Source organism: Tupaia chinensis, unplaced genomic scaffold, assembly GCF_000334495.1.
Source record: "Tupaia chinensis unplaced genomic scaffold, TupChi_1.0 Scaffold144255_1, whole genome shotgun sequence".
NCBI lineage: Eukaryota > Metazoa > Chordata > Mammalia > Scandentia > Tupaiidae > Tupaia > Tupaia belangeri.
The window spans coordinates 5,258,981-5,283,198 of record NW_006204113.1 but is presented as its reverse complement, the minus strand read 5'-3'; the positions used below and the strand labels follow the sequence as shown (position 1 = coordinate 5,283,198).

The following is a 24,218-nucleotide window of genomic DNA, read 5'->3' as shown; positions in this document are numbered from 1 at the left end:
AAGCATGCACTCTATGGTTAGAAGAGAGAGAGAGAGAGAGAGAGAGAGAGAGAGAGAGAAAGAGAAAGAAAGAAAAAAGTCCTAAGGTTAAGAGATAAAAAACAATTGACAATGGAACCAGATGCAAAGATAGTCTAGCAGTTGAAACTCATAGAAAAGGACTTTGTTTAATTTAATTTTAATTTTTTTTAGAGAGAGAGATTTTTGTTATAGGGCATGTGGGCTCGCCAAAGAGAGAGAGATAGAGACAGAAAGTGAGAAATAACATTCCAGGGGGGATGACCACACCATAATCTTTTCTACTCTAATCTTCTCTTGGGATTTTGGACATGCATGCACAAGCACCTGGTGTGAGTTTTAGGACGCTGAGTCCAGGACTTGAACTGTGGCCAACTACATAGAAGTACAGTTACGCAACCATTATGCCATCTACTGGTCCCTAGAAAAGGACTTTAAAATTGATATGATTGGGGCAGCAGGTGGCATAATGGTTAAGGTGCTAGACTCCTACATGGTTAACAACAGTTCGAGTCCCAAACCTGGCAGTTTTAAACTCGTTCCAAGTATATATGTATGCATGAACAAAATCCTGACAGAAGAATGGAGACAAAAAGATTGTACCATGGCCATCCCTCCAGGGAGTGATTTCTCACTTTCTGTCTCTCTGTCTCTGTCTCTGGTGAGCACACACTCCATATAGCAAAAAATTCAAAAAAATGAATTGCCATGATTAAAATCATGATATATATGATTAAAGGATCTGGTCAAAAAGGTAGACAATATGAATAGAAACACAGAGAAATCACATACTAATAAAAACGGTATTTTTCTAAAGAATCAAATTCAATTTATAAAACCAAAAATTTCCACTTTATTTCCCAAAATTAGAAAGTAACTTGTCATTTTTTCCTAGATATTCTAGCTTATATTAGTTCTATTGAGTGCTATGCTTTGCCATTGGCATATAGTAGATATATTTTATAAAATTAAAAAAATAATTCCTTTTAAGACAGAATAATAAAGCTAATTCTAGAAGCACAATATGAAAGCTAAACATCTTAATCATCAAGAAAATGAAAACTAGGGCCAGTAGGTAGCATGATGGTTAAGGCACTGGATTCTCATATGACCAACCATGGTTTGAGTACCCGACTCAGCAGTTTGAAACTCACACCAGGGGAATGTGTGTGAATGACCAAAATTCCAAGAGGACAATGGAGGAGAAGGAATTATAGCAATGTCATTCCTTCAGGGTGATGACTTCTCACTTTGCCTTTCTCTGTCTTTGTCTCTCTCCAGTGAGTGCACACACCTTAAGAAAAAAAAAAGAAAGAAAAAAGAAAAGAAAAGTAAGAAAACTAAAATTAAAGTTCAAATGAAATTCAACATTATGCTTACTAGGATAGCTACAGTTACAAAGATTGACAATAGGTCTTGCTGGCAAGACTTTGAAGTGACTGAAACCCTCATATATTGCGAAGATTTTTCCTACAATGGTAGTCCCACTTTGCATTCATATGTATAATTTTTTTTATAAAAGTAAACATACATTTACCATATGACTCAGCAATTACCCTCCTAGTCAGTTATGCATTGACAGATGTTTTGGTTAATAATAATTCATGTATAGGACACTGGTCCTGTAAAGAGCACATAAACTATACCATGTAGTCTGTATTAGGTTATACCATCTAGGTTTTTGTATAAACACTATGATATCCACACGATGAAGAAATAGCCTAACCACGCATTTCTTAGAATATAACCCCCCCCTTTTTTTTTTTGGAGAAGTTTTTACTATAGGGCACGTGCACTTGCCAGAAAGACAGAGAGAGACAGAGAGACAGAAAGCAATAAATCACTCCCCAGGGAGGATGGTCACACCACAATCCCTTCTTCTCCATTCTCCTCTCAAGATCTTGGGCATGGGGACCAGCAGTTAGCATGATGGCTATGTCACTGAACTCCCACGTAGCCGACCGCGGTTCAAGTCCTGGACCTGGTGGCTTAAACTCATGCTGGGTGCATGTGCGTGCGTGCCAAAGATCCCGAGAGAAGAACAGAGGAGAAGGGATTGCAGCATGGCCATCTCCCCTGGGGGGGGGGGTGATTTCTCGCTTTCTGTCTCTCTGTCTCTCTCTATCTTTCTGGCGAGTGCATGTGCCCTATAGCAAAAACCTCTCCAAAAAAAAAAAAAATATGAGGTTATAATCTGAGAAATGCATCGTTAGGCTATTTCTTTATCATGTGAATACCATAAAGCGTTTTTACAAAAACATAGATGGTATAGCCTAATACAGACTACATGGTATAGTTTATGTGCTCTTTATAGGACCCATGTCCTATACATGAATTATTATTAACCAAAACATCTGTCAATGCATAACTGACTAGGAGGGTAACTGATGAGTTATATGGTAGATGTATGTTTACTTTTATAAAAAATTATAATGTGAATGCAAGATGGGACAACCATTGTAATAAAAATCTTTGCAATATATGAGGGTTTCAGTCACTTCAAAGTCTTGCCAGCAAGTTCTATTGTCAATCTTTGTAGCAAAAACCTCTCAAAAAAAAAAAGATCTTGGGCATGCATGCACACGTACCTGGCATGAGTCTAAGCCACCGGGTCCAGGACTCAAACCACAGTTGACTACATGGGAGTCCAGAGACATAGCCATTACACCAACTGCTGGTCCCAATATGAACCCATTATTAAGCAATGAAAGACTGTATTTACTCAAAACTAATGAAAACCTATTTCTGCACAAAGAACCTGTACATGAATATTCACAGCAGCTCAATACATAATAACAAGTAGAAAAAACTCAAATGTCTGTCAACTGGTGGATTGATAAACAAATTGTACGATGTCCATATAATGGAATACTGCTTAGAAAAAACCAGTCATTTCAAGGAATGTTAATGGGGAAAAATGCAAATGTTCTATACCTCTATTGTGATGACTATTACATGTCATAGTTTGCATTTGTCGAAATACATGAAATTGTCAAAACACATGAAATCACATTCTTGAGAAAGGGTGAGTTTTATCACATGTAAATTATACTACAATAAAACAGAATTATATTGCCTGGGTGCATTTTATGTATTTTAAAGTAAATGACTTTCTTAGCTTTGTTTTCTAAAAGAGATTCTAGATCAGATCATAAAAATGTATGCCATCAGTAGCTTTTAATTAAATACCTACTATATGCCAATGGCAAAGCATGGCACTCAACAGAACTAATACAAGCAAGAATATCTAGGAAAAAAAGGACAAGTGACTTTCTAAGAGCAAGTTATTTTCTAAAACTAACAAATGTTTTGGGTGAACTTCTTTATAAAAACTGGAAATATAAGGTAATAATTCCTTGATAGGTCCAAATTGTGTAGAACCATAAGGTTTGGAATTTTCTCTGGGCTGTGGAAACAGTAGTTTAAAAGTATTCTCATTAGTAACTAATATCAATTATTAATAATTATTAACATTAATCTAGGAAAGCATGAAAACAGAAAGACCTTTTAGAAAACAACTAGATTTTGAAACAAAACATACACTTACATATTGTTCAACAATTACATTCTTAGTCAGTCATGCACTGACTCTGTCTTGATCAATAATAACTCATGAATAGGCCGCTGGTCCCATAGGACAGTGGAAATAGGAATGAAGGTATAACCATAGGGTCCCAGAAGTGAGATTGAGAGGCAGGTGGAATTTTTGCATTCAGAGAGAAGTCACAATAACCAAAAGGTAATTTCTAGAAGACTATGAATTACTATACAACTCTCTATAATTAGATTTAAAGCATAAAAGACACTAATTTTTTATTTATATGTTTAATTGCCTTATTGGAATGATGCTTACATAAATCACCTCATTGAAATCTCACTTATCTATGAAAGAGTCAGGGAAAGCAAAACAGAGAGAGGTTTGATCATTTTTCAAGGTCACTCTGTAAGTCGCCAAGCCAGAGCTAGTGTCACGTATTGTCTCTCTAAGATAGGTCTCCTACAGCCAAAACAGCACATCCTAGGCAGGAGGAGGCCGGGCTGGCAGGGTAAACACACAAATTCCTGTAGCAATGCATCATTCCTTCAATTGGTCCATAAAACAGAAGACAATTCAATAAAAGTGGGTAATACTTTGCACTTTGTCATTAGGCTTAAATTACAGGTGTACTTCTCATCAGTTTCCAGGAAAGTGAGAAAACAAGAGGAATGAAAGTTTAAAAAAGGTGTGGAGTTTTGTTTTTTTTTTTTTTCTTTTCTTTTCTTTTCTTTTTGGAGTGGCTGTTATATGTGCCTAAGTGTAGAATCACTTTGCATGAATCATTGACCCTTTAGTTACTGACTTTCAAAGCTGTTCCTCTGCCTGATCAAAACCTCTCCAAATGAAGGCTTTCGGGGTTGAAAACTCTCAGAAATTGACAAGACTCCATGTATGGAATTCAGGCATAATGATTTGTATCATTCAACACCACTATTTTATTAGGTCATTGGGAAAGTCATGAAGTATTTTTCTGTTTTTCTATGTAAACATGCTTCATGACTTTCATGATGACCCAATGTTTAGTTTCCCAAACTCCAGTTGAGCAAGGGTACTAATAGCATCTTAAGATGGCACTTGCTTCTACTGACACTCAACACTACTTCCTGGAATTAAAAAAAAATAAAAAGGAATTTTGTGGTTTTGGATACATTATTCCACACTTGTTATAAATTGTGCATACCTAGGGCAAATCACTAAATCATTCTGTGCCTCAGTTTCACACTTGTCATTTAAGAAAAAAATTCATTTAATTTCTAAATTTAATCACTGACTCATTAAATAAATAGAAAACCTTACTATTTGCCACATTTAGTGTGAGGAATAGTATAAAATGACAAGTTCTAACCCAAATCAATCTTAGAGACTATCAAGGTAAATTAATAATAATTGATAATAATTACTAAATATAATAACAAAATAGTCATTTTAACAAAATTATGAAGAGGGCAAAGCTGTAGTTAGGCATTCTAGAGTAAAGAGACTTTTAAACAGAAGACACACAAATTCCTGTAGCAATGTGTCATTCCCTCAATTAGTCCATAAAACAAGACAATTCAATAAAAGTAGGTAATGACTTAGCACTTTAATTGTCATTAGGCTTAAATTACAGAGGCTCTTCTCATCAGTTTCCAGGAAAGTGAAAAAGCAAGAGGAATGAAAGTCAGAGAAAAGTGTAGGTATTTCTTTCTTTGGAGTGCATGTTATACATCTCTAAACGTGGAATCCTATTGCATGAATTACCTTTAAATACTGACCTCCAAAGCTATTCATCTGCATTGCAAGGTATTTGAAGGTAGACAAGGGTTAAATTTTATTTAGTACCTATTGCCTATTAGATAGTGTGCCAGGATCTTTATATTCATTTTCTCATCTAATTCTCCTCTCAAACACCACCTCAACATTATTTTTTGCTCTCTATGTTGTCTCATAAAGGAATAAAAGCCCAGAGATATTAATGGACTAAATTAATCAATTGTGGGAACCAAAACCCTGGAATTAGGCTACCTGTGTTTGAATCCCATATCTGCATCTTATTACCTGTGAATTTGGGAATTTATTTAACTTCCCATAACTTAGTTTCCTCATCCATAAAATGAGAATAATAATCTTCAACTTATGAGGTTGTTGTAAGAATTAAAGAGTTTTTTGTGTCTGACAAATACAAAGGGTTATAGAAATATTAACTATTTTATTCTTGATAACGGGTAATGTAATGATTCATTTTACGTGTCAACTTGGCTAAGCTTCAGTGGCCAGTTGTGATTAATATTTAAATTAGTAAACATTGTGAAACAGATTATCCATCATAATGTATATAGGCCTCATCTAATCAGCTGAAGGCCTTAAGAACAAAGACGGAGGCCCAGCTGTGGTGGACAGGCAGTAGAATGGTACTGGGTAATGCTGGAGCCATTTGGGAAGCCTGAGTTTGGACCCTGGGTTGACTTATGCACACTGGGCACATCTGTGCTCATGTGGTCTCGGCTGGCTGGGAGGGAAGAGAGAGGAGGGACCACAGCATGGCAAGACCATGTCAACAGTGACCCTCTCTCACTCATTCCAAATGCAGGTAAAATAAAGAAAAACTGAGGTTTCCTGGGAAAAAAGGAATTGACCCTCATGTCTGCAACATAAAAACTGCTTAAGAATCCAGTGTGACTGGCATGCTCTGTGGAATTCAGAGCCTATAACAGCAATATTACCTGAATTTCCAGCCAGCAAGATTACTCTCTGTATTGTGGACTGGGCAGCTCCACAGTAGGATATACTCCCCACAGTAGAATATATCTTATTAGTGTGTTTCTCTAGAGACCCTGACTAATACAGGTGGTCTAGCTTGAATATGTACTTGACTCTGATTGCAAAGGTGGGGTCTTTCCCTTAGAGCACATTGTCTCAAAGTTTCAAAGGACTTTCATCAAGTTAAACTTGATGCTGTTCAATGTGTGCAGCTCTCTTTTGCCATTTGGTTTACAAAAGAAAAACAAACACAAGTTTTCACTGAAAAAAGGCGGTGGCAGTCAAGTGGAAAGAGACCTGACTACAGGTCTTTTCTCTTCCTTGTCCAGAACATTCTTTCCCTGCGGGCTTTGTCATGGTGAATAGGGGCATATCTGACAAGTCATATTTCTTTCATAATAGAGAAAAAAGTTTAAAATGAGATTCTAGACTTTCATTAGTTTTTGTGCTGTCCTAATTTCTTTTCCTCCTTTGCTTTCACACCAGCTGCAGACTTTAATTAAACGGTGGCGAGTCTCCTAAACTTGGCGGGCTTTCCAGAGGAAACAAGGGCATCTCCTCCCAAGGCACATTTTCCCCCAGTTCTCCAGCTTGCATTATTTGCCCCAACTGTCTTGATTAGTGGCCAGAAACCTTACATGCCCTCATATCGTGTTTCCGCTCTCCTTTTGTTCTCTTCCATTTAGCAGACTTCACTGGAAGTTTCTGATCCATGTATTACTGCCATGACTAATTTAAAGTCATATTTCACTGCTGTAATTATGGGAAATTACTACACTGGTTTATCACTTTGATTCTTTAAAGCACCATTCATAGCCACAGGATAAAACCATCATATCTGTATTTATGAATTAAATTAATACATCCCTTTATTATAGACAGTGATAAAGTGTAAGGTGAAACAGAAGCATAATCTTATTAGGCTGTAGACAATGACAAATAAATTAGGGACCATCTCAAAGTACTCTGGAAACTCGGTGGCTATGCTCATTGGGCCCTGTTTTAGATACTCATTTCGTGATTGTCAAACTGTAGTACAAACAGCTGGAACTCACAGGGAAGCACAGCATTGCTTGTGTGACAAAGTGATTTGAAAGAACCAGCGCCTTTCTTTATTTAAAACACCATTTTCTTCTGCAGAGATTTTTCTGCAAGCTGCATCATTGAGCCCCTTATACCTTTAGATAATATGAGACAGTTTATAGGAAAAAGACAGGAAATGGTGATGTAGACACAATAAACTGAATAAATAAGAAGTAGCAGTGACTAGACAAATGACAGTGGGGAGAAACTGAGGAGCAAAGACCTGGGAGGAAAATACCTCTATATCTTCTGCAAAAAGTGATAATACAGGGCAAAAAATGGTAAAAAGATCCTGGGAAATGATGGCTGACAAAGGTTTTCAACACAGAAACGGCAAGATTCAATAATTACAGGGGAACAGACAAGAATAGAAAGAAGCATAAGATTAATCTCCTAAAACCGAACCAAGATTTGCCTATACTAAAGGATATTCTTTACCAAACGCTTAACTTCAACTCATGAGGTACAAATCTATCCAAATGCAAATTAGGCACAGGATGTAATTAGTTCCATAAAAAATTACTGGAATTCTACTATACACCAGGTTGCCAGCTAGGCACACAAACATGGCACTGAGAAAAAGAAATATGGAACTTGCCTTCATGATGTTTGTAGTTAAACTACAAAGAGACGCATTAAATAACTTAAAGTAGCTTACTTGGAATTGTTACAAATTCTGTACAGAAAACAGAATATGAGCACCTCCCAGGAAAGGGTTTGTCTTAGCTACTCAGAAAGGTCAGAGTGAACCACTGTGAAGAAGTGACATTTTCAAACCTAAAAGCTTCACATAGACTATTCCCTATGCCTGGAACTACCCCCTTCCCTTAATCAAGCAGGGACCTGTGATGGGCAGAAGTCCTATGTTCAGAGCAAAGAGAATGCAAGGTGTGCAGCGGACATGAGTAAGCAGAGTACCCGGAGAGGGAGTCAAGTGGAACTGAAGAAGGTGGTGACAGTGATTCACAGGACACAAGAAGGATTTAACCTTATTTCCAGAACAAAGAGAAATAATTCAAACATTTGAAGCAGAGGAATAAAACATTTGGATTTGCATTAAAGAAAAAATTTTTAAGAATGTTTATTTGTTTCTTTCATCAGTGAGAGAGGAAAAAAAAAAAGAGGAAGAAAGAGAGAGAGCACTCCCAACAGGGTATTGATGCTGCGATCCACCCTCTGCCTCAGCCAGCCCTGAGTCCTAGCCACTCATGTTCCTGTCTTTCTCAGAAGACTCAAATCTGAAACCTGAACCTTCCCCTGTGGATCAGCCTTGTAGAGCACCGTGTTTTTTGTGTGTGTGTGTGTGTGTTTTTTTTTTTTTTTTTTTTGTAGAGCACTGTGTTTTAAGCTGCACTACCCTCCAGCATCCCTGGATCAGCATTTAAAAAAAATTTCTTCTTCAGAAAAGCAAACACTTGTAGAAGAGCAGGTTTAGGGCTGTTTCAAGATAACCTCAGCAGCCAGCTTGTGTTGAGAGCGTATTATCTGACAAGCCATGAACTTTGTGTACATTAACTCACTTACCCTTTGCCTTTGCTCTGTGGGGCATACCCAGGGCAGGTTCATGGGTGAGCATACTACCAGCGTAGTCACAGAGTGCTGGTATGCAGAAGGAATTGGTCTGGCTGCTGGAGGACTTACTGTCACTGTCTGTTGCGGAGTGGGAGCCCTGAGCACCTGTGGGAGTCTGCTTCAGTATTTTCATATCTGAGAGTACAAGACAATGAACAGAAAAAAACAAAACAAAAAAATATTGAGAATGCTTTATGTCATAAATGGCACTTGAATGGCACTTTTAAACTCTGCTTTTTGAACAAAGAGTATTGTCTTTTGTTTAGCAATAGGTGTTGTAAATTATATAGCCTGCCCTGTATGTTGTTGTTACTTCATTGCACAGACATGGACACTATTCTGTGGATGACATTGGGCAACTTATTTAAACCCAAGTTCTCATAGCCCAAGTTCTTAGCCACCATGTGTAATTATGTTTTTAGAAAGGACATAGTTTTGAAAATATTTATTTAAAGTGCTTTTGAGACATCTAAGTTGATATATCAAAGAAAGAGAAAGTGAGATAGGGGGACCAGTAGTTAGCTTAATGACTATGTTGCTGGACTCCCATGTAGTTGACTGTGGTTCAAGTCGCGAACCCGTTGGCTTAAACTCATGCTGTGCACGTGTGCGTGCGTGCCCAAGATCCCAAGAGGAGAATGGAGAAGAGATTGCGGCACAGCCATCCCCCGTGAGGGGTGATTTCTTGCTTTCTGTCTCTCTGTCTCTCTCTTTCTGGCACGTGCATGCGCCCTGTAGCAAAAACCTCTCCAAAAAAAGAAAGCAAGATAGGGATAGAAGCATTTAGTTGTGTGTGTGCATAATATACATATGTATAAAATATATACATGTGTATATCACATATATGTATACACATGCATACACGTATACAGATATGTTAAGGTTTGGGGAGTTTTTTGAATTACTTATTTAAATCTTATTTTATTTTATTATTATTAATTTTTAATTTGACCAGAGAGAGAGAGAAAGAAAGCAAGTTTTCAGGTCTGGGATTCGATCTGTGGTTGATCGTGTGGGAATCTAATGCCTTAACCACCATACCCCTGCCATCCCCATAAGGTTTGCTTGTGAACTTTAATTAGGCTTTGTAACTATCTGTCTATCTATTGATCAGGATTTCAAAAGAGAGCATTAAATGGATGTAAAGTCTAAATGATGTCTCACAGCAAAATTCTATGAGCCGATCCACATGTTCTAATAGTAATCATTAATTCACATATCCATGGACCTAAAAATATTTTATTTATTTCCTTCTCACTAGATACCAGACCTTGTTCCAGGTGTTAGGGCTTACAGTGGAAATAAAACAAGTGAGTTAATGCACATGGATCTTACAGTCTAGTTTGGAGGTGAATAATAATTAAATATATAATATAGATAGTGGAGATAAATGCTATGAAGAGGAGCAAGCAGGTGAGTGGCAGAGGAATGCAAAGGAGCAAGGCAAGGTGCTATTTTAATAGGGGTCAGAGAAGCCCTGTTTCTCTGATACATAGGAATGTAAGCCACTGAAAGTAGAAAAAGGGGTGAGCTACAGCTTTACCTGAAGAAAAATGTTCTAGGGACGGTTACAGAAAGTGCAAAGGCCCTGATACAGCAACTCCCAAGGACCAGAAAGGAAGCCTCTGTGACTAGAATAGAGTGAACAGATGGGACAGAGGAGTAATGAGGCCAGGGTCAGACATAGGCGACAAGAAATCACAGACGGCTTTATAGGTCAGAGTAAGGACTTTGCCCTGTACTTTTAATGAGAAAACCATTAGAAGGTTTTGAGAGAAGAGCCAAGTGATTCGACTTCCATTTTGCACGATCATTCTGGATCCTGTGTTGAAAAAAGACTAAGCCAAGCTCAAGAATGTGAAGGCAGAAGCAGGGTATCTGGTTAAGAAAAGATGGTGATGATTCGTGTGAAAAATGGTTTGGTTCAAGGCAGTGGTGTTGGAGGTGGTGAAAAGAAGTCAATTATGGATTTTTCATGTGTATATATATATATATATATATATATATATATATATATATATACACACACACACACATATATATATATATATGAAGGTGGTATTTAAACCATCTGGAAACATAAGAATATCAGCTCCAAAACTACTTTAACAAATATGAAACTTGAGAATTATTTACAAATAAAACACACACTCATGTACATGCATATTAATAGCCTTCCTATATAACATAAATACCCTATTAGGAATTAATTGTATAGCAGGACTTCAATACGTCAGCCTAGATTCAGAGCCTATTTTCTTAAGCTTTATATTATATGCCACTACACTATTTATCACTTTCATGAACTTGGTCCTAGTTAAAGAGAAAAGAAAATTTTTATTTCCATTTAATGATTATATGTCTTTATAACATGAAATATGGTTCTTCAAATCATATATGCGTTCCATGTCAGACAACTCAAAGATATTACTACATACATCATCCTCAATAGATAACTTTCCACTTTTGAGTTTGTTAAATTCTTTTCCTGAGCCCCAGCCCTTCCCTCTTACTCCCTCCCACTCCCTGCATCTGACTCTCCATACTTGCTGCTCTGATGTTTTTTTTGTTTTGTTTTTTGAGAGGTTTTTCTATAGGGCATGTCCATTCACTAAAGAGGCAGAGAGAGACAGAGAGACAGAAAGTGAGAAATCACCCCCAGGGATGTATGTCAAGCTGCAATCCCCTTCTCCATCATTCTCCTCTCAGGGATTTGGGCATTCACGCACACACATGAGGCATGAATTTCAAGCCACCTGGGACTTGAACCGTGGTTAGCCATGTGGGAGTCCAGTGACTTAAACACTATGTCTTCTGCTGGACCCATTGTCTCTGTTTTTAGATATTTCAATCTTTCAGTTTCTGCCATAGAGTGAAGATATTCAGTATATATTGAATGGGGATATACAATGTCTGTCTTTCATAGTCTGGCTTGATTTGCATAGCATAAAATCTTCTATATTCATCTACTTTGTATCAAATGACAGGATCTCATTATGATTTATGGCTGATTAGTATTCCATAGTGTGTATGTGCTACATTTTTTTTTCAATCCAGTCATCCATTCTTGGGCATTTAGGCTGATTCCATGTCTTAGTGATTGCGAATAATGCTGCAATAAACAGGGATGTGCAAGTGTTTTTCTGACTGAATATTTTCCTATTGTCTGAGTAAATATCCAAGAGTGGTATTACTAGTTCATATGGTAGTTCTATGTATAAGTTCTTAAGGAATCTCTATATTGGTCCCATATTGCAAAGGCAATACTGTCCAAGCAGAATAAAGTAGAAGGTATCTCATTCCCTGACTTCAAAATATATTACAAAGCTGTGATAACCAAAACAGTCTAATACTGGCATTAAAGCAAGCATTTGGACCAATAGAACTGACTAGGAATCCAGAAATAAACCCCAAATCATACAGCCAAGTGACCTTTGACAAAGGACACAAGACACTACATTGGAGAAAAAAATGTTCTCTTCAGCAAATGGTGCAGGAAGAACTGGATATTCACCCATCAAATAATGAAACTAGATCCCTGTCTCTCACCATTTACAAAAATCAATTCAAAATGGATCAAAGGTCAAAGCATAAAGCCTCAAACAATAACACTATTGGTAGAAAATACAGGGAAAAATCTTGATGACACTGTAATAGGCAAAGGTTTTTCAAATAAGACCCCAAAGCAAGGGAATAATCCCAAATATAGACAAGTGGGACTATATCAGCTTAAAAAGCTTCTTCACAACAAAGGAGCCAATAATCATGATGAAGAGATAATCCTTAGAATAGGAGAGACTATTTGCAAAGTGTGCTTCAGATAAAGTACTGTTATCTATGATATGGTATCCATAATATATAGGGAACTCAAGGACTGGTATCCATAATATGGTATCCACAATATATGGGTAACTCAAGCAGCTTATCTACAATAAATAAATCAGTAAATAAATAATTAAAAATGGGCAAGCAAGCTGAACAGACACTTTCCAAAGAAGATACAAGAATGATCAAAAGGCATATAAAGAAATGTACAATGTCTTTTATCATAATGGAAATGCAAATCAAAAACACAATAAGATACCACTTAATCCCTATTAGAAATGACTATGATCAAAAAAAGGAGGAAAGGCAGGTACCGGTGAAAAGAGAACCCTCCTGCACAGTTGGTGGGATGTCATTTAGTACAGCCACTGTGGATATGTTTTTATTTTTATTTATTTTTTTTCTTTTTTTTTGGAGAGATTTTTTTTTTTATTGGGCGCATGCACTTGCCAGAAAGACAGACAGAGAGAGACAGAGAGATAGGAAGCAAGAAATCACCCCTTAGAGGAGATGGCCATGCCACAATCCCTTCACCTCCATTCTCCTATCTGGATCTTGGGCACGCACGCACACGCACCCGATGTGAGTTTAAGCCACTGGATCCGGGACTTGAACCGTGGTCAACTACATGGGAGTCCAGTGACATAGCCATTACGCTAACTGCTGGTCCTGTGGATATGTTTTTAAAGTGGCACCAATAGGATTTGCTGACAGACCAGTTTTAAGAAACATGAGAAAAAAGATGACTCTGACATTCTTGGCATGAGCCATCAACAGTGATGGGGAAGGCTATGGAATGAGCAGGTATGGGAATGGAAAGCTTCATTGGACAGGTCACGTTTAAGTTACCAATTATTAATAGATACTTGAAAGAAGATAGTGAGTCGACATGTTTATATATAGTCTGGGGTTCAGAAGGAAGGTCCTGGCTAAAGATAAAAATCTGTAGTCTTTAGCGTATCATTGGTATTTAAAGCTGCACCACCGGATGAGAATACCTAGAGGGAGTGTACTGAAAAAATATATATAATTAAAATGCAAATAACATATATGTAATATGCATTAATTTAAGCAATCACCATATTATCTTTGCCAGGTAGGGACTGGTAGTCTCATTCCATAGATAAGAAGGCTGTGTGACTTACCTAAATTAATTAAGGAAATGGCAGAAGTCATCTCACAACCAAGGGACCTAGTGTCAAACCGTACTCTGGATATTACTGCCTTGATGACTGTGTGCTCTGGGAGCCCAGACTTTCCTAGGCATATGTTTTTTCCTCCCTCAGAGATCAGAAGTATTCTTAGGCCCCAGTCCTCCTATGTGTAAAGCACCTGGGAAAAGCTGCTGAAAGATAATGACCATTGTTGTAACATCCTCAGTCCTCTTTATTGGTGTAATCATCTTCACCATGAGGCTCCGGCCTTGGGAAGTATCCAAGAGGAGGCCACTAAAGTTGAGTGATTTTGCTACAGAACCAAAGGACCACAGAGTTTTATGCACATCCCAAACCTCAGTGCTTCTAAAATTTATAGCTGAGGCCAGAGGACAGGCTTACTCTAGAGGCTGCTATGAGCAATGGGATGCGGAATGGCTAGGAGCAAGCCAGTATCTGCGTGAGAGAGAGCAGCCTCCAACCCAGCCTCTCCACAGACAGCTCCCCTGTGCTTGCTATCCTGCAGTGCCCATGAGATTCTTGTGTTGGGCTAATTTTTACTGCCTCTCTTTCTCTCTTTCCTGAGTGCACCAAATTTTACAGTGTTCACAGCTGTTAATTAATATAGACCTCTCTCCCAGAACAGCCGCTGGCGTCTTTAGTGAAGTTATGGATTTTCTTTCTCAATTGCTCTGGAGTCACCCTGAGGCTATTAATTTGGGCTATTAGCTGTGGGTGATTTCAAAATCCATATTGATAATGCTGAGGCTTTGCTGACTACCTGCTGCATGGGTTGTAAGTAAACAAGAGGGTAGCCTGTTATTTCTTCTGTAGCCTAAGTTTTCAGGGACACTTTTTGAGGGCTAAGTTTGGTCTGGTCACTACTATAGGAATCCTGCCTGGGAGCCAACTTGCAGACCATAGCTGGCTGTCACAGTGGTAAAAATAACAATAATGACAGTAAGTTAATATAATAAATCATGATACTTTTATTACTAATATTAACATAAATTACTAATTTTATTATTAATTAATATTAACATAGTTTTAATAAATAAAAATAATTAGCTTCTATTACACCTCATTTGTTGGATGAGTAATACTTGCAGTGCATCATAGTAAGAATTTTTTTTAAAAAAATTATTGAATCATCATACTTTCCTTTTGAGAATTTCTGTTAGGATCACCATTTTACAGATGGAAAGTATAAAGTTCAAAAGTTTATGCAATTGTCTCCAGCACACAGTAAGTAGCTGGGCTGATACCTGTGGCCGAGTCCTAAGCCAGCACTTTTAACATATAGTGTCAAATATCAGTCCTACAGGCTGACTTCTTCCCAACCCCTGGAAGGCATTTAACACAGAGATGATCTCTTCCATTCTAGACCCATTAAATCAAAACCTTTGTGGCAGATCCTCAAATCTATAGTAGCAACAAGACCTCTAGACAATACTGACCCATAGCCCAGTGTAGAAACTGCCAAATTTTACAGGTACGGGCCTTCCAACTGTTCTGTTTGCTTATGAATTTGAAATTCTCCACATATTTGTGGTATATCATTAACAAAGTTACTTCATTCTGTGCCTAAGTTTTCTCATTTTTAAATGAAGGATAATACTAAATGATTAAAGCGTAGTTTAATACCCAAGTTTTGAGCACTTATCATGGGTGAATAAGGTGAATTGACACATATCATGGATTTCTGACAGAGCCAGGTACACGGTGAATTTTTGTTAGCCTCAATATGCTATTCTTTAGGGAGAAGAGCACAGCAGACTGTGAGCACAGCAGAGCAGACTTAATCCTTAATGACAGCCATAGTGTTAAATGTGGGCAACCTAGATGCTTCTCACCTTATATCTGAGCAGGATTTGCAACTGAAAGACCTGATTTAGAATCTTACTCTGCCTCTTCCTATCTTGAAAACATGGAAGAGTCACACTAACTCTTTTTTAAATTCAGCTGTAATGAATTAATAGCACCTTCTATATGCTGCTGTGAAGAGACAACAGACATCAAAGTGCTCATCTTGAGGGTGGGAAATGTTGTAAAGGAATCATTGCTGACTTTGAGGAATACTAGAAGGCTTGCTGCAATGCCTTTACCATCTACCAGGAAGAATGTGTTACCTGGAACTAAAGCACTATTGACTATATAATGTCAATAATGGACATACCCTACACATGAACGCCTCCCTAGTAAATGAGCCAATAACAGGTTTGCATTGCTGGGAGGATCAGATAAAGACTCCACCCAATTTAATTATCTAACATCACAGAGAGACATCAGTATAGACAGTCCACAGAGTGGAGGGGAAGTAAACATTCTCCAATAGGAGCTTCTCGATAAATAAATGTGCTCCAAGTTTTAATGGCAGGAAGTTCAATGTCCTACTTCTTCCCTTATTTACTTACCAAAATGATCAATTCGTTGTTGTGTTCTTGTTCAAAAGAGCACACATTTTAAGTATTTATTAATTTTATTTGTTTTGTTTTGTGTTTGTTACGCCATGGCTGGTACAGGCATTGGCAAGTGAAATGTTGGAAAATTAAAGTGGGAGAAGGTGGGGCCAGCAGATAGCGTAATGGTTACATTGCTGGACTCTCATATAGTAGATTATGATTTGAGTCCTTTACCGGGTGACTTAAAACTCATGCCAGACACATGTGTGTGTGTGCCCAAGACCCCTAGGGAAGAAGAGAAGAAGGGTTTGTGGCACGATCATCTCTCCCAGGGGTAGTTTTTCACTTTCTATCTCTGTGTCTCTTTGCCACTCCAGCAAGTGCACACACCTTATAGCAAAAAAACTCTCAAAAATAAAAAAAGGGGGAGACGTCAAAACCACCCACAGACTTAAGCATGTTGATGTATTTCCTTGCAAATATTTTCTATGAAAGTTTTCTTTCTGATGTGTAATGCTGCATTATTTTTCACTTAATATGTGTATCATAAACTTTTCCTATCTTTAAAAATTATTTAAGCACATCATTTTATTGACACTCAGTGTAGATGTGCAACCATTTACTCAAACAGAAGACGATTATTTGACATTTCAGTGATTTTGAGCTTTTACTCAATGTAAAAATGATTGCATTGAACATACTAGTTTGTAAATCTGCCCTTATCTACATTTCTGGTTATAATATTTATCTAGGAGAGCATCCTTAAAATGTGATGGTCAGAGGCCAGCAAGTGGCATGGTAGTTAGGGGCGCTGGACTCCCACATGGCTGACTGCAGTTCAAGACCCGGACCCAGTGGCTTGCTTTCTCTTTCTCTCTCCCTCTGTCTCTCTGTCCCTCTCTGGTCAACTTAAGATAAATAAATAAATGTTAAATAAATAATTATTTTTAAAAAATATGATGGTCAGGTACTACTTTAAGAGTATTGATATTCTGAACCTATTTTCCAAAAATGTGGTAACAATCTGTATTTTCACCAACAGTATCTTAAAAGGCTCAATTAATTGCACACCTTTAAAAACACTTATCTTACAAATAGTGAAAATTTGGGGTTATCACAAATTTTGACTAATGAATTTGAAAATAATCCAAGTTTAGCTGCTGATTATAAATCATGTGTATTAACAGGTGCAATTCTAACACCATATACAGAATTTGGGCTAAAAATCAATGACTGTATGAATCACATTGGAACAACTTCAGGTTTATATATTTAGAGGATATCCAACTGACCTGAGAGTTTTGTGATTCTCTGTTGATATCACACTATAATCCATTTACTTATTTCAGAAACATTTAATGAGCATGTACTGTAATCACCTACTAATTCAGTAAGTAATTAATAAAATCTTACCATTTGACAGAGTACTAACCAGATTCTAAGACAATACAAAAATAAATAAGACAAATATACCCTTGGGGAGCTCCTGTGTGAACAAGTAATTACAGAATAATAAATGTCAGGCAAGATAAAAGCAGAATATCATGAGAGCATAGAAGAGGATTTCCAATCTATCTGGAATATAAAGGATGAGTAGCAGTAAATTAGCTGAGAATTAGATGGAAAAGGACTCTCTGAAGCAGAAATGGCATATGCAAAGAACTTTAAAAAGGAAGGCATAAGACATACTCATAAACAATAGCAATATGGGACCAGCAGATTGCACATTGGTAAAGGAATTGGATTCACATGGCTGACTGTGGTTCAAGTCCCAGACCTGGCAGCTTGCTTTCTCTCTTTTTCTGTTGAATGTATGTGCCCTGTAGCAAATTAAGAAATAATAATAATAAACTAAATAAATATTTATAAAAAAGAATAGCAACATGGTTAGAGTGCCAAGAAGAAGGGTGAAGAAGAAGGTGAGGAAGGAATGTTGGTGCAGTCAGACTTTGCAGAACATTTATAACTCAAGGTTTTTGTCCAAACACTGGAAACAATCGGACGCTTCAAGGGTTTTAAGGAAGACATGGAATGATCTTATTTACCTTTTCAAAGGACAACTCCAGCTGCTGTTTAGGGAATAAATGGTTGAAAGAGCAGAAACTTAGAGGCCAGTTAGCAGGTGAATATAATCCAGGAGAGAGAGGTGATTTAGACTAGGAGGTGGCAGCGATGCTGTAGAGAAATGGAATCTTAATATCAATAACTGTTGTGGCAAATCTTATGACCATTTGAACCCTCTATGTAGCAGCTAAAGAATCTTTCTTCTTGTCCTTCACTCAGTGAGGATAAAAGACTACTTATTGCCATTAATTCTGTATAATCATTTTCCTCATATGACCTAAATTAAAAAGATTCTCCTGGTCTTTCCTTTCCTCAAGCTGAATAATCTCATTTCCTTTTATCTTAGCTCTCAGGATATACTAGTTCAAATGATTGAAACTGTTGTTAAGAATAATTTCAAGGGAGGGTGTGACAAAAGCACCAAAGCTATAAAAGGTGAATGCATGCTCATCATTCTCCAAATAGGCAAAGAGAGTTTGTAGGCTATTCGTGGTTATTGTAGAAATGCTGCATATATTTAATAAACTACTTACAGAACACTACAATATTTTTAAAGAATTATTTTATTTAACTTTTTTAATTTATTTATTAAATTTGACTAGTAAGGGACGGAGTGAGAGAGAGAGAAAGACAGGGGGAAAGTGAGGAAGCAAACCTCTAGGTCCAGGACTTGAACCGTGGTTGGCCATGTGTGATCCAGCACCCTTAATCATACCACCTGCTCTGGCCCCAAAATAATAGAATTTTATTGTCTATAGACTAATAATTTCTATTTCATTTGCTATGATTTGAGAAAACAATGCGATGGGACAGAAGAAAGATGCCTGTAAATGTATTTTTTTGAGCAAGAATATGAGTCCTGTTGTAGGTAAAACCACAAAGTCAGAATGATCATGTTTCTGAAACCCCACCCAGAGGTTTTTGCAGTGAAGTGGGTATAGTGGTGGCTCCTCAGACACTTCCACTGGTGTGATCTTCAGTACTTTGCGTATTTCAGTTAATCACTTGATCTCACAAAAGGAAGAGGTAAGGATTAAAGAGATACACTGGTGACCTTAGATAGTTCTTCCAAATAAAAGAGGTATGTACTGGATCTTTGGAAAAGCTTCTGGGGTTGAGTCAATTTTTGCAAAAGTCATGAATACAAACATAATCAGATACATAATATATTGAATATACTGGATCTTTGGAAAAGGCATGAATGACTTCACAAAATGATTGCATACGCCTTAGTCATTGCTTTTTTACTCTCTCATGATCCCTATACAACAAACAACTTTGTCCCCTATTGATTCCATACTAACTTGAGGAGTTAAAAGAGATAGAGGTGATCAAAATCAAAGAAAGTTATATCTTCTCTGATTTTTATTTTATAAATTTATATATGACCTCATATTATAGCCTTCTAAGGTTTGTTTGATACTGTCAATACATAATTTTTCATGGAAGTAGCAGGCTGAAGGTAATGTTCTGCTTATGCAATCAGGCAAACAAGGGTATCAGAAGCTTGTTTCCTATAATCCATGGAACACTTTAGTCTTGACCTTTAATTGCTTTCCTAGTCTTCCATTCTCCCAGAGTTTAAAAGAGTGCCCAAGAACAAGGTGAGTTTATCAGGCTCAAAGAGTACTTGAACAAGTCTCATGTTCTTGATTCTTTACTATTAGCAATATTTTCAATGGACCATGGAGAAGTCAGGAGACAGTGTGAAGGGGGATAAAACAGCTTCTCCAATAGCACTGCCTTGAACATGATTTATGCCCATAATGATGAGGGAGTGTCAGAACTCTGTAAATCTGCAACCACTCGGATCCTTTCCTCTGACTCTTTCTGTCTCTGTCTCTTTCTGTTTCTCTGTCTCTTTTTGTCTTTTCTTTTTTTAATTTTTTTAAGGTAAAGTATTTTACAGATCCTCCTTTATCTTGCTGATAATCCCCTTTTCTCCCACCCATTTAGGAGAGGCAAAAGGGTAGGCCTTCAGAAGACTGACTCCTTCATTGCAGCTGAGAACTAGTGCTTTCACATGGTTCACTTGCACACCATGCGGTTCTCATTTTTTTGCTTTTGAAAATAAATAAATATTTTTTTCTCCTCTCTCTCTCTCCCCCTCTCTCTCTGTTTTCTTATTCTTTTTCTTTTACCTCATCACTTTGCTGCTCAGCCTACATGCACTGTCTAGACAAGTCTAACAGAACTATAATCAAACATTCAAATACTACTAAGGTCAATATATTCCTCAATTCCCACTGAATCTGCCGCACAAAGGGAGAAAACATAATGACAAAGAGATTGCAGATCACCTCCTCTTGAGTGCTTCTGAACACTCAGATTGAACTTCTAGAAATTAGGAAGAAATGTATAACCCATAAGATGACTAGAAATCACTGCAGAGGCATAAGAAATATAGAAACCAAGAAAATATCCCTGCCCCAAGGGAAAAGAATAACTCCTCTTCATCCACAGACAGTACAATGGAACTCTCTGAAATGTCTTATAAATAATTTAGAATATTCATAGTGACAAAGGTAACAGAAATGCAAGAGAAGAGAATGATGAACTCCAGAGGAAGCAGGAGAAAAGAGCTGATGAGTTCCAGGAGGTGAAGAAGTTCTTGTATGATCTGAAAGAGGAAATACACACCATAAAAGAAGAATCAAATGAAACTGTTAGAGATGAGGGCTATAATACAGGAACTCAAAACCTCCCTTTAAAGTATTAAAAGCAGACTAGATCATACAAAAAATCAAATCTCAGATGTGGAAGACAGAATCACTAGATTAGAAAAATCCACCACAAAGACAGAAAATAGCCCCAAAACTGAGAATAATATACAAGAAATACTAGACACCATTAAATGTCCAAACATCCAGATAATTGGTATCCTAGAAGGTGAAGAGACAAATAAGGGCACTGATAATCTATTCCATGAAATCCTAGAAGTAAACTATACAAACCTGGAGAGGCATTCAAAGACCCAGACCCAAGAAATACAAATGACTACAAAGAGAACCAACCCAAGAAGATCTTCTCCAAGACATATTATAGCCAGACTGACCAAAACCACAGACAAAGATAAGATACTAAGATTGACAAGAGCAAAACATCAAGTAATCTACAAAGGATATCCCATCAGGCTAATACCAGACCTCTCATTGGAAACAATGTGAGCAAGGAAAGAATGAGAAAATATATTCAAAATGTTGAGTGAAAAACAATTTCAACCAAGAATACTATACCCGGCAAGAGTATCCTTCATATGGGAAGATAAGACAAAAACATCCTTAGATAAACAAAACCTAAAAGACTTTATCAACACCAGACCACTTCTCCAAGAAATTCTGAAGGGAGTGCTATATCAGGTAAACTAAAGTCAGACACACAGTAGTAAGAATTCAAAAACAACTAAGAAAATGGCCAGTTTAATGGTAGGGACATGTCCAAAGTTGAATGTTCTCTTCCAGAATTTAAACAGAAAGATTGGACCACAACAGAAGATAAAGTGCATGAGACTGAACTGGTGACTAAACAGTCATTACTGATCTTCTTCTATTATTTGTTTTCCAAATTAAGGATTTTTGTCTTTTCTTAAGCTGTCGGCAGGTCAGTGTACCTACTATTTGAAGAGAATCCCAACCTGCTTCCTGGCTTTAAGTCTTAAACAAAGTTCTTGTAACTTTTTTTTTTTTTTTTTTGAGAGGTTTTCGCTATAGGGCGCGTGCGCTCGCCAGACAGACAGAGAGAGACATAGAGACAGAAAGAGAGAAATCACCCCCCAGAGGGGATGGTCACACCGCAATCCCTCCTCCTCCATTCTCCTCTCGGGATCTTGGGCATGCATGCACACGGGTCCGGTGTGAGTTTTAAGCCACCGGGTCCGGGATGCGAACCGTGGTCGACTATGTGGAAGTCCAGCGACATAGCCATTATGCTAACTGCTGGTTCCCTTAATATTTTTTTTTTATTTTGATTTATTAAAGCTAAAACTGCCTTTCTTAAAATTAAAAAAATATATTGTAAAATACCTATTTAATGACAACAGTAAGCTATATAGCCTCAGCCAGGGGCTACGTTCGTGTATATTCATTCTAATCACAGAGTTTCATGCCTAAAGTCAAACATGTGTTCACAGATTTGCATATATCAGCTGAACTTGCTATTGAAAGTAGTTAGATTAACTAAGATATCAATAAATAAATAAATAAATAAATAAAATATGGGGGGAATATAAGAAATGGAAAGCAACTACAGACAGCAGAGACAATGTGGGAGGAGGGTGAGAAATAGGAGAGGAAAATATATATATATTTTTTTCATATATATTTTTCATATGTATCTACATATGAAACAAGAAACAGAAAATTATTTGTTGACAATAACATGTATGATTAAGCCACTATCTGGTGTATTCTGGATGGGAAATTGTATTTGTATGCTGTGATGATGTTAAGTGAATGAATGTAAAATAAATGAATAAATTTTTTTTAAAAAGTACAGTCATCAGCACCCTCTGTCAGTGGAAAGTGACTTAATGGTCTCGCTTTTTTCGCACCGATCAGGGCAGGACTATGGACAAAGACAAGGCTTCCTCTAAACACAGAGAGTGGGAGATCAGATTTACTTCTCTGAAGCTCCCAAATCCTCTTAGAGCTATTCTGTGTTGTTTTCCTGAGACTTGATTCTCGACAGCCAAAAGAGAAATTCTATTCCTAAAATGTCTGGGAAAATCCGTTAAATTCAGCAACCCTTTGTTACTATAGAGCTGCTGGTGCCTAACCCAGGTTAGTGTATGAGACAGATGCACATTTTTAAATCTTTATTGAATTAGTGTCTCCTATGTAAAGGATAGAAATTATATTTCCATCTAATCCTTATCTCAAGGACTTTAAAAGGTCAGTTCCCATGGCCTCTTTAGCTAAGATTCTGGGGCAAAGAACCAGCCCCAAACAAGCAGTCAGCTTGTGAATGAGGGAAAATAGCAAACTTCTTGCCAGAAGGAGGGTGGTTAGGGAATCTGTGACATTTTGAAAATGTGGTCTTGCTCTGCTCTTTGTTTAAAAGGCACTACACAAAATTTGCCTGAAGATCAGTCCTCTCTGTACATATTTTTCATTATGTCTGTCACTAAGGCTAAATAAAGCATGATAGTAGACACCCTCCTTCTGGTGTAGCCTCGACCTTCCACCAGTCACACACAAACTTGTTCTCCTTTCACTCTCTTCTTCAAAGCAGAGAAAATGACACAAAAAAGTGGAAGGACATCCCATGTTCCTGGATTGGAAGAATTAATATAACCAAAAAGGCAATTCTACCCAAATTAATCTACCTATTTAATGCAATGCCAATCAAAGTACCAGACACATTCTTCACAGATTTAGAAAAGGCAATCATAAAATTCGTCTGGAATAATAAAAGACCCCGCATTGCTAAAGCAATTCTACAAAAGAAGAGTGGAGTGGGCGGCATCTCACCCCCTGACCCAAAAATATACTACAAAGCTGTGGTAATCAAAACAGCATGGTATTGGCACAAGAACAGACATGTGGACCAATGGAACAGAATTGAGTCCACAGGAATAAATTCCCAATCATTCAGTCAACTGATTTTTGACAAGGGGTACCAGTCAATCCAGTGGGAAAAGGAAAACCTCTTCAGCAAATGGTGCTGGAAAAACTGGATTTCCACCTGTAGAAAGATGAATCTGAACTCCTACCTGTCACCTTTGACAAAAATCAAGTCAAGGTGGATCAAGGATCTAAATCTAAGACCCCAAACTATTAAACTGCTTCTAGAAAACACTGGGGAAACTCTGGGAGACATTAGGGT

General features: G+C 37.4%; 1 pseudogene; it reads right to left on the bottom strand.

Annotated features, from left to right (window-relative positions):
• LOC102467886 (isoleucine--tRNA ligase, cytoplasmic-like) overlaps positions 1-24,218 on the bottom strand; it is a 67,219-nt pseudogene that overhangs the window by 39,596 nt on the left and 3,405 nt on the right.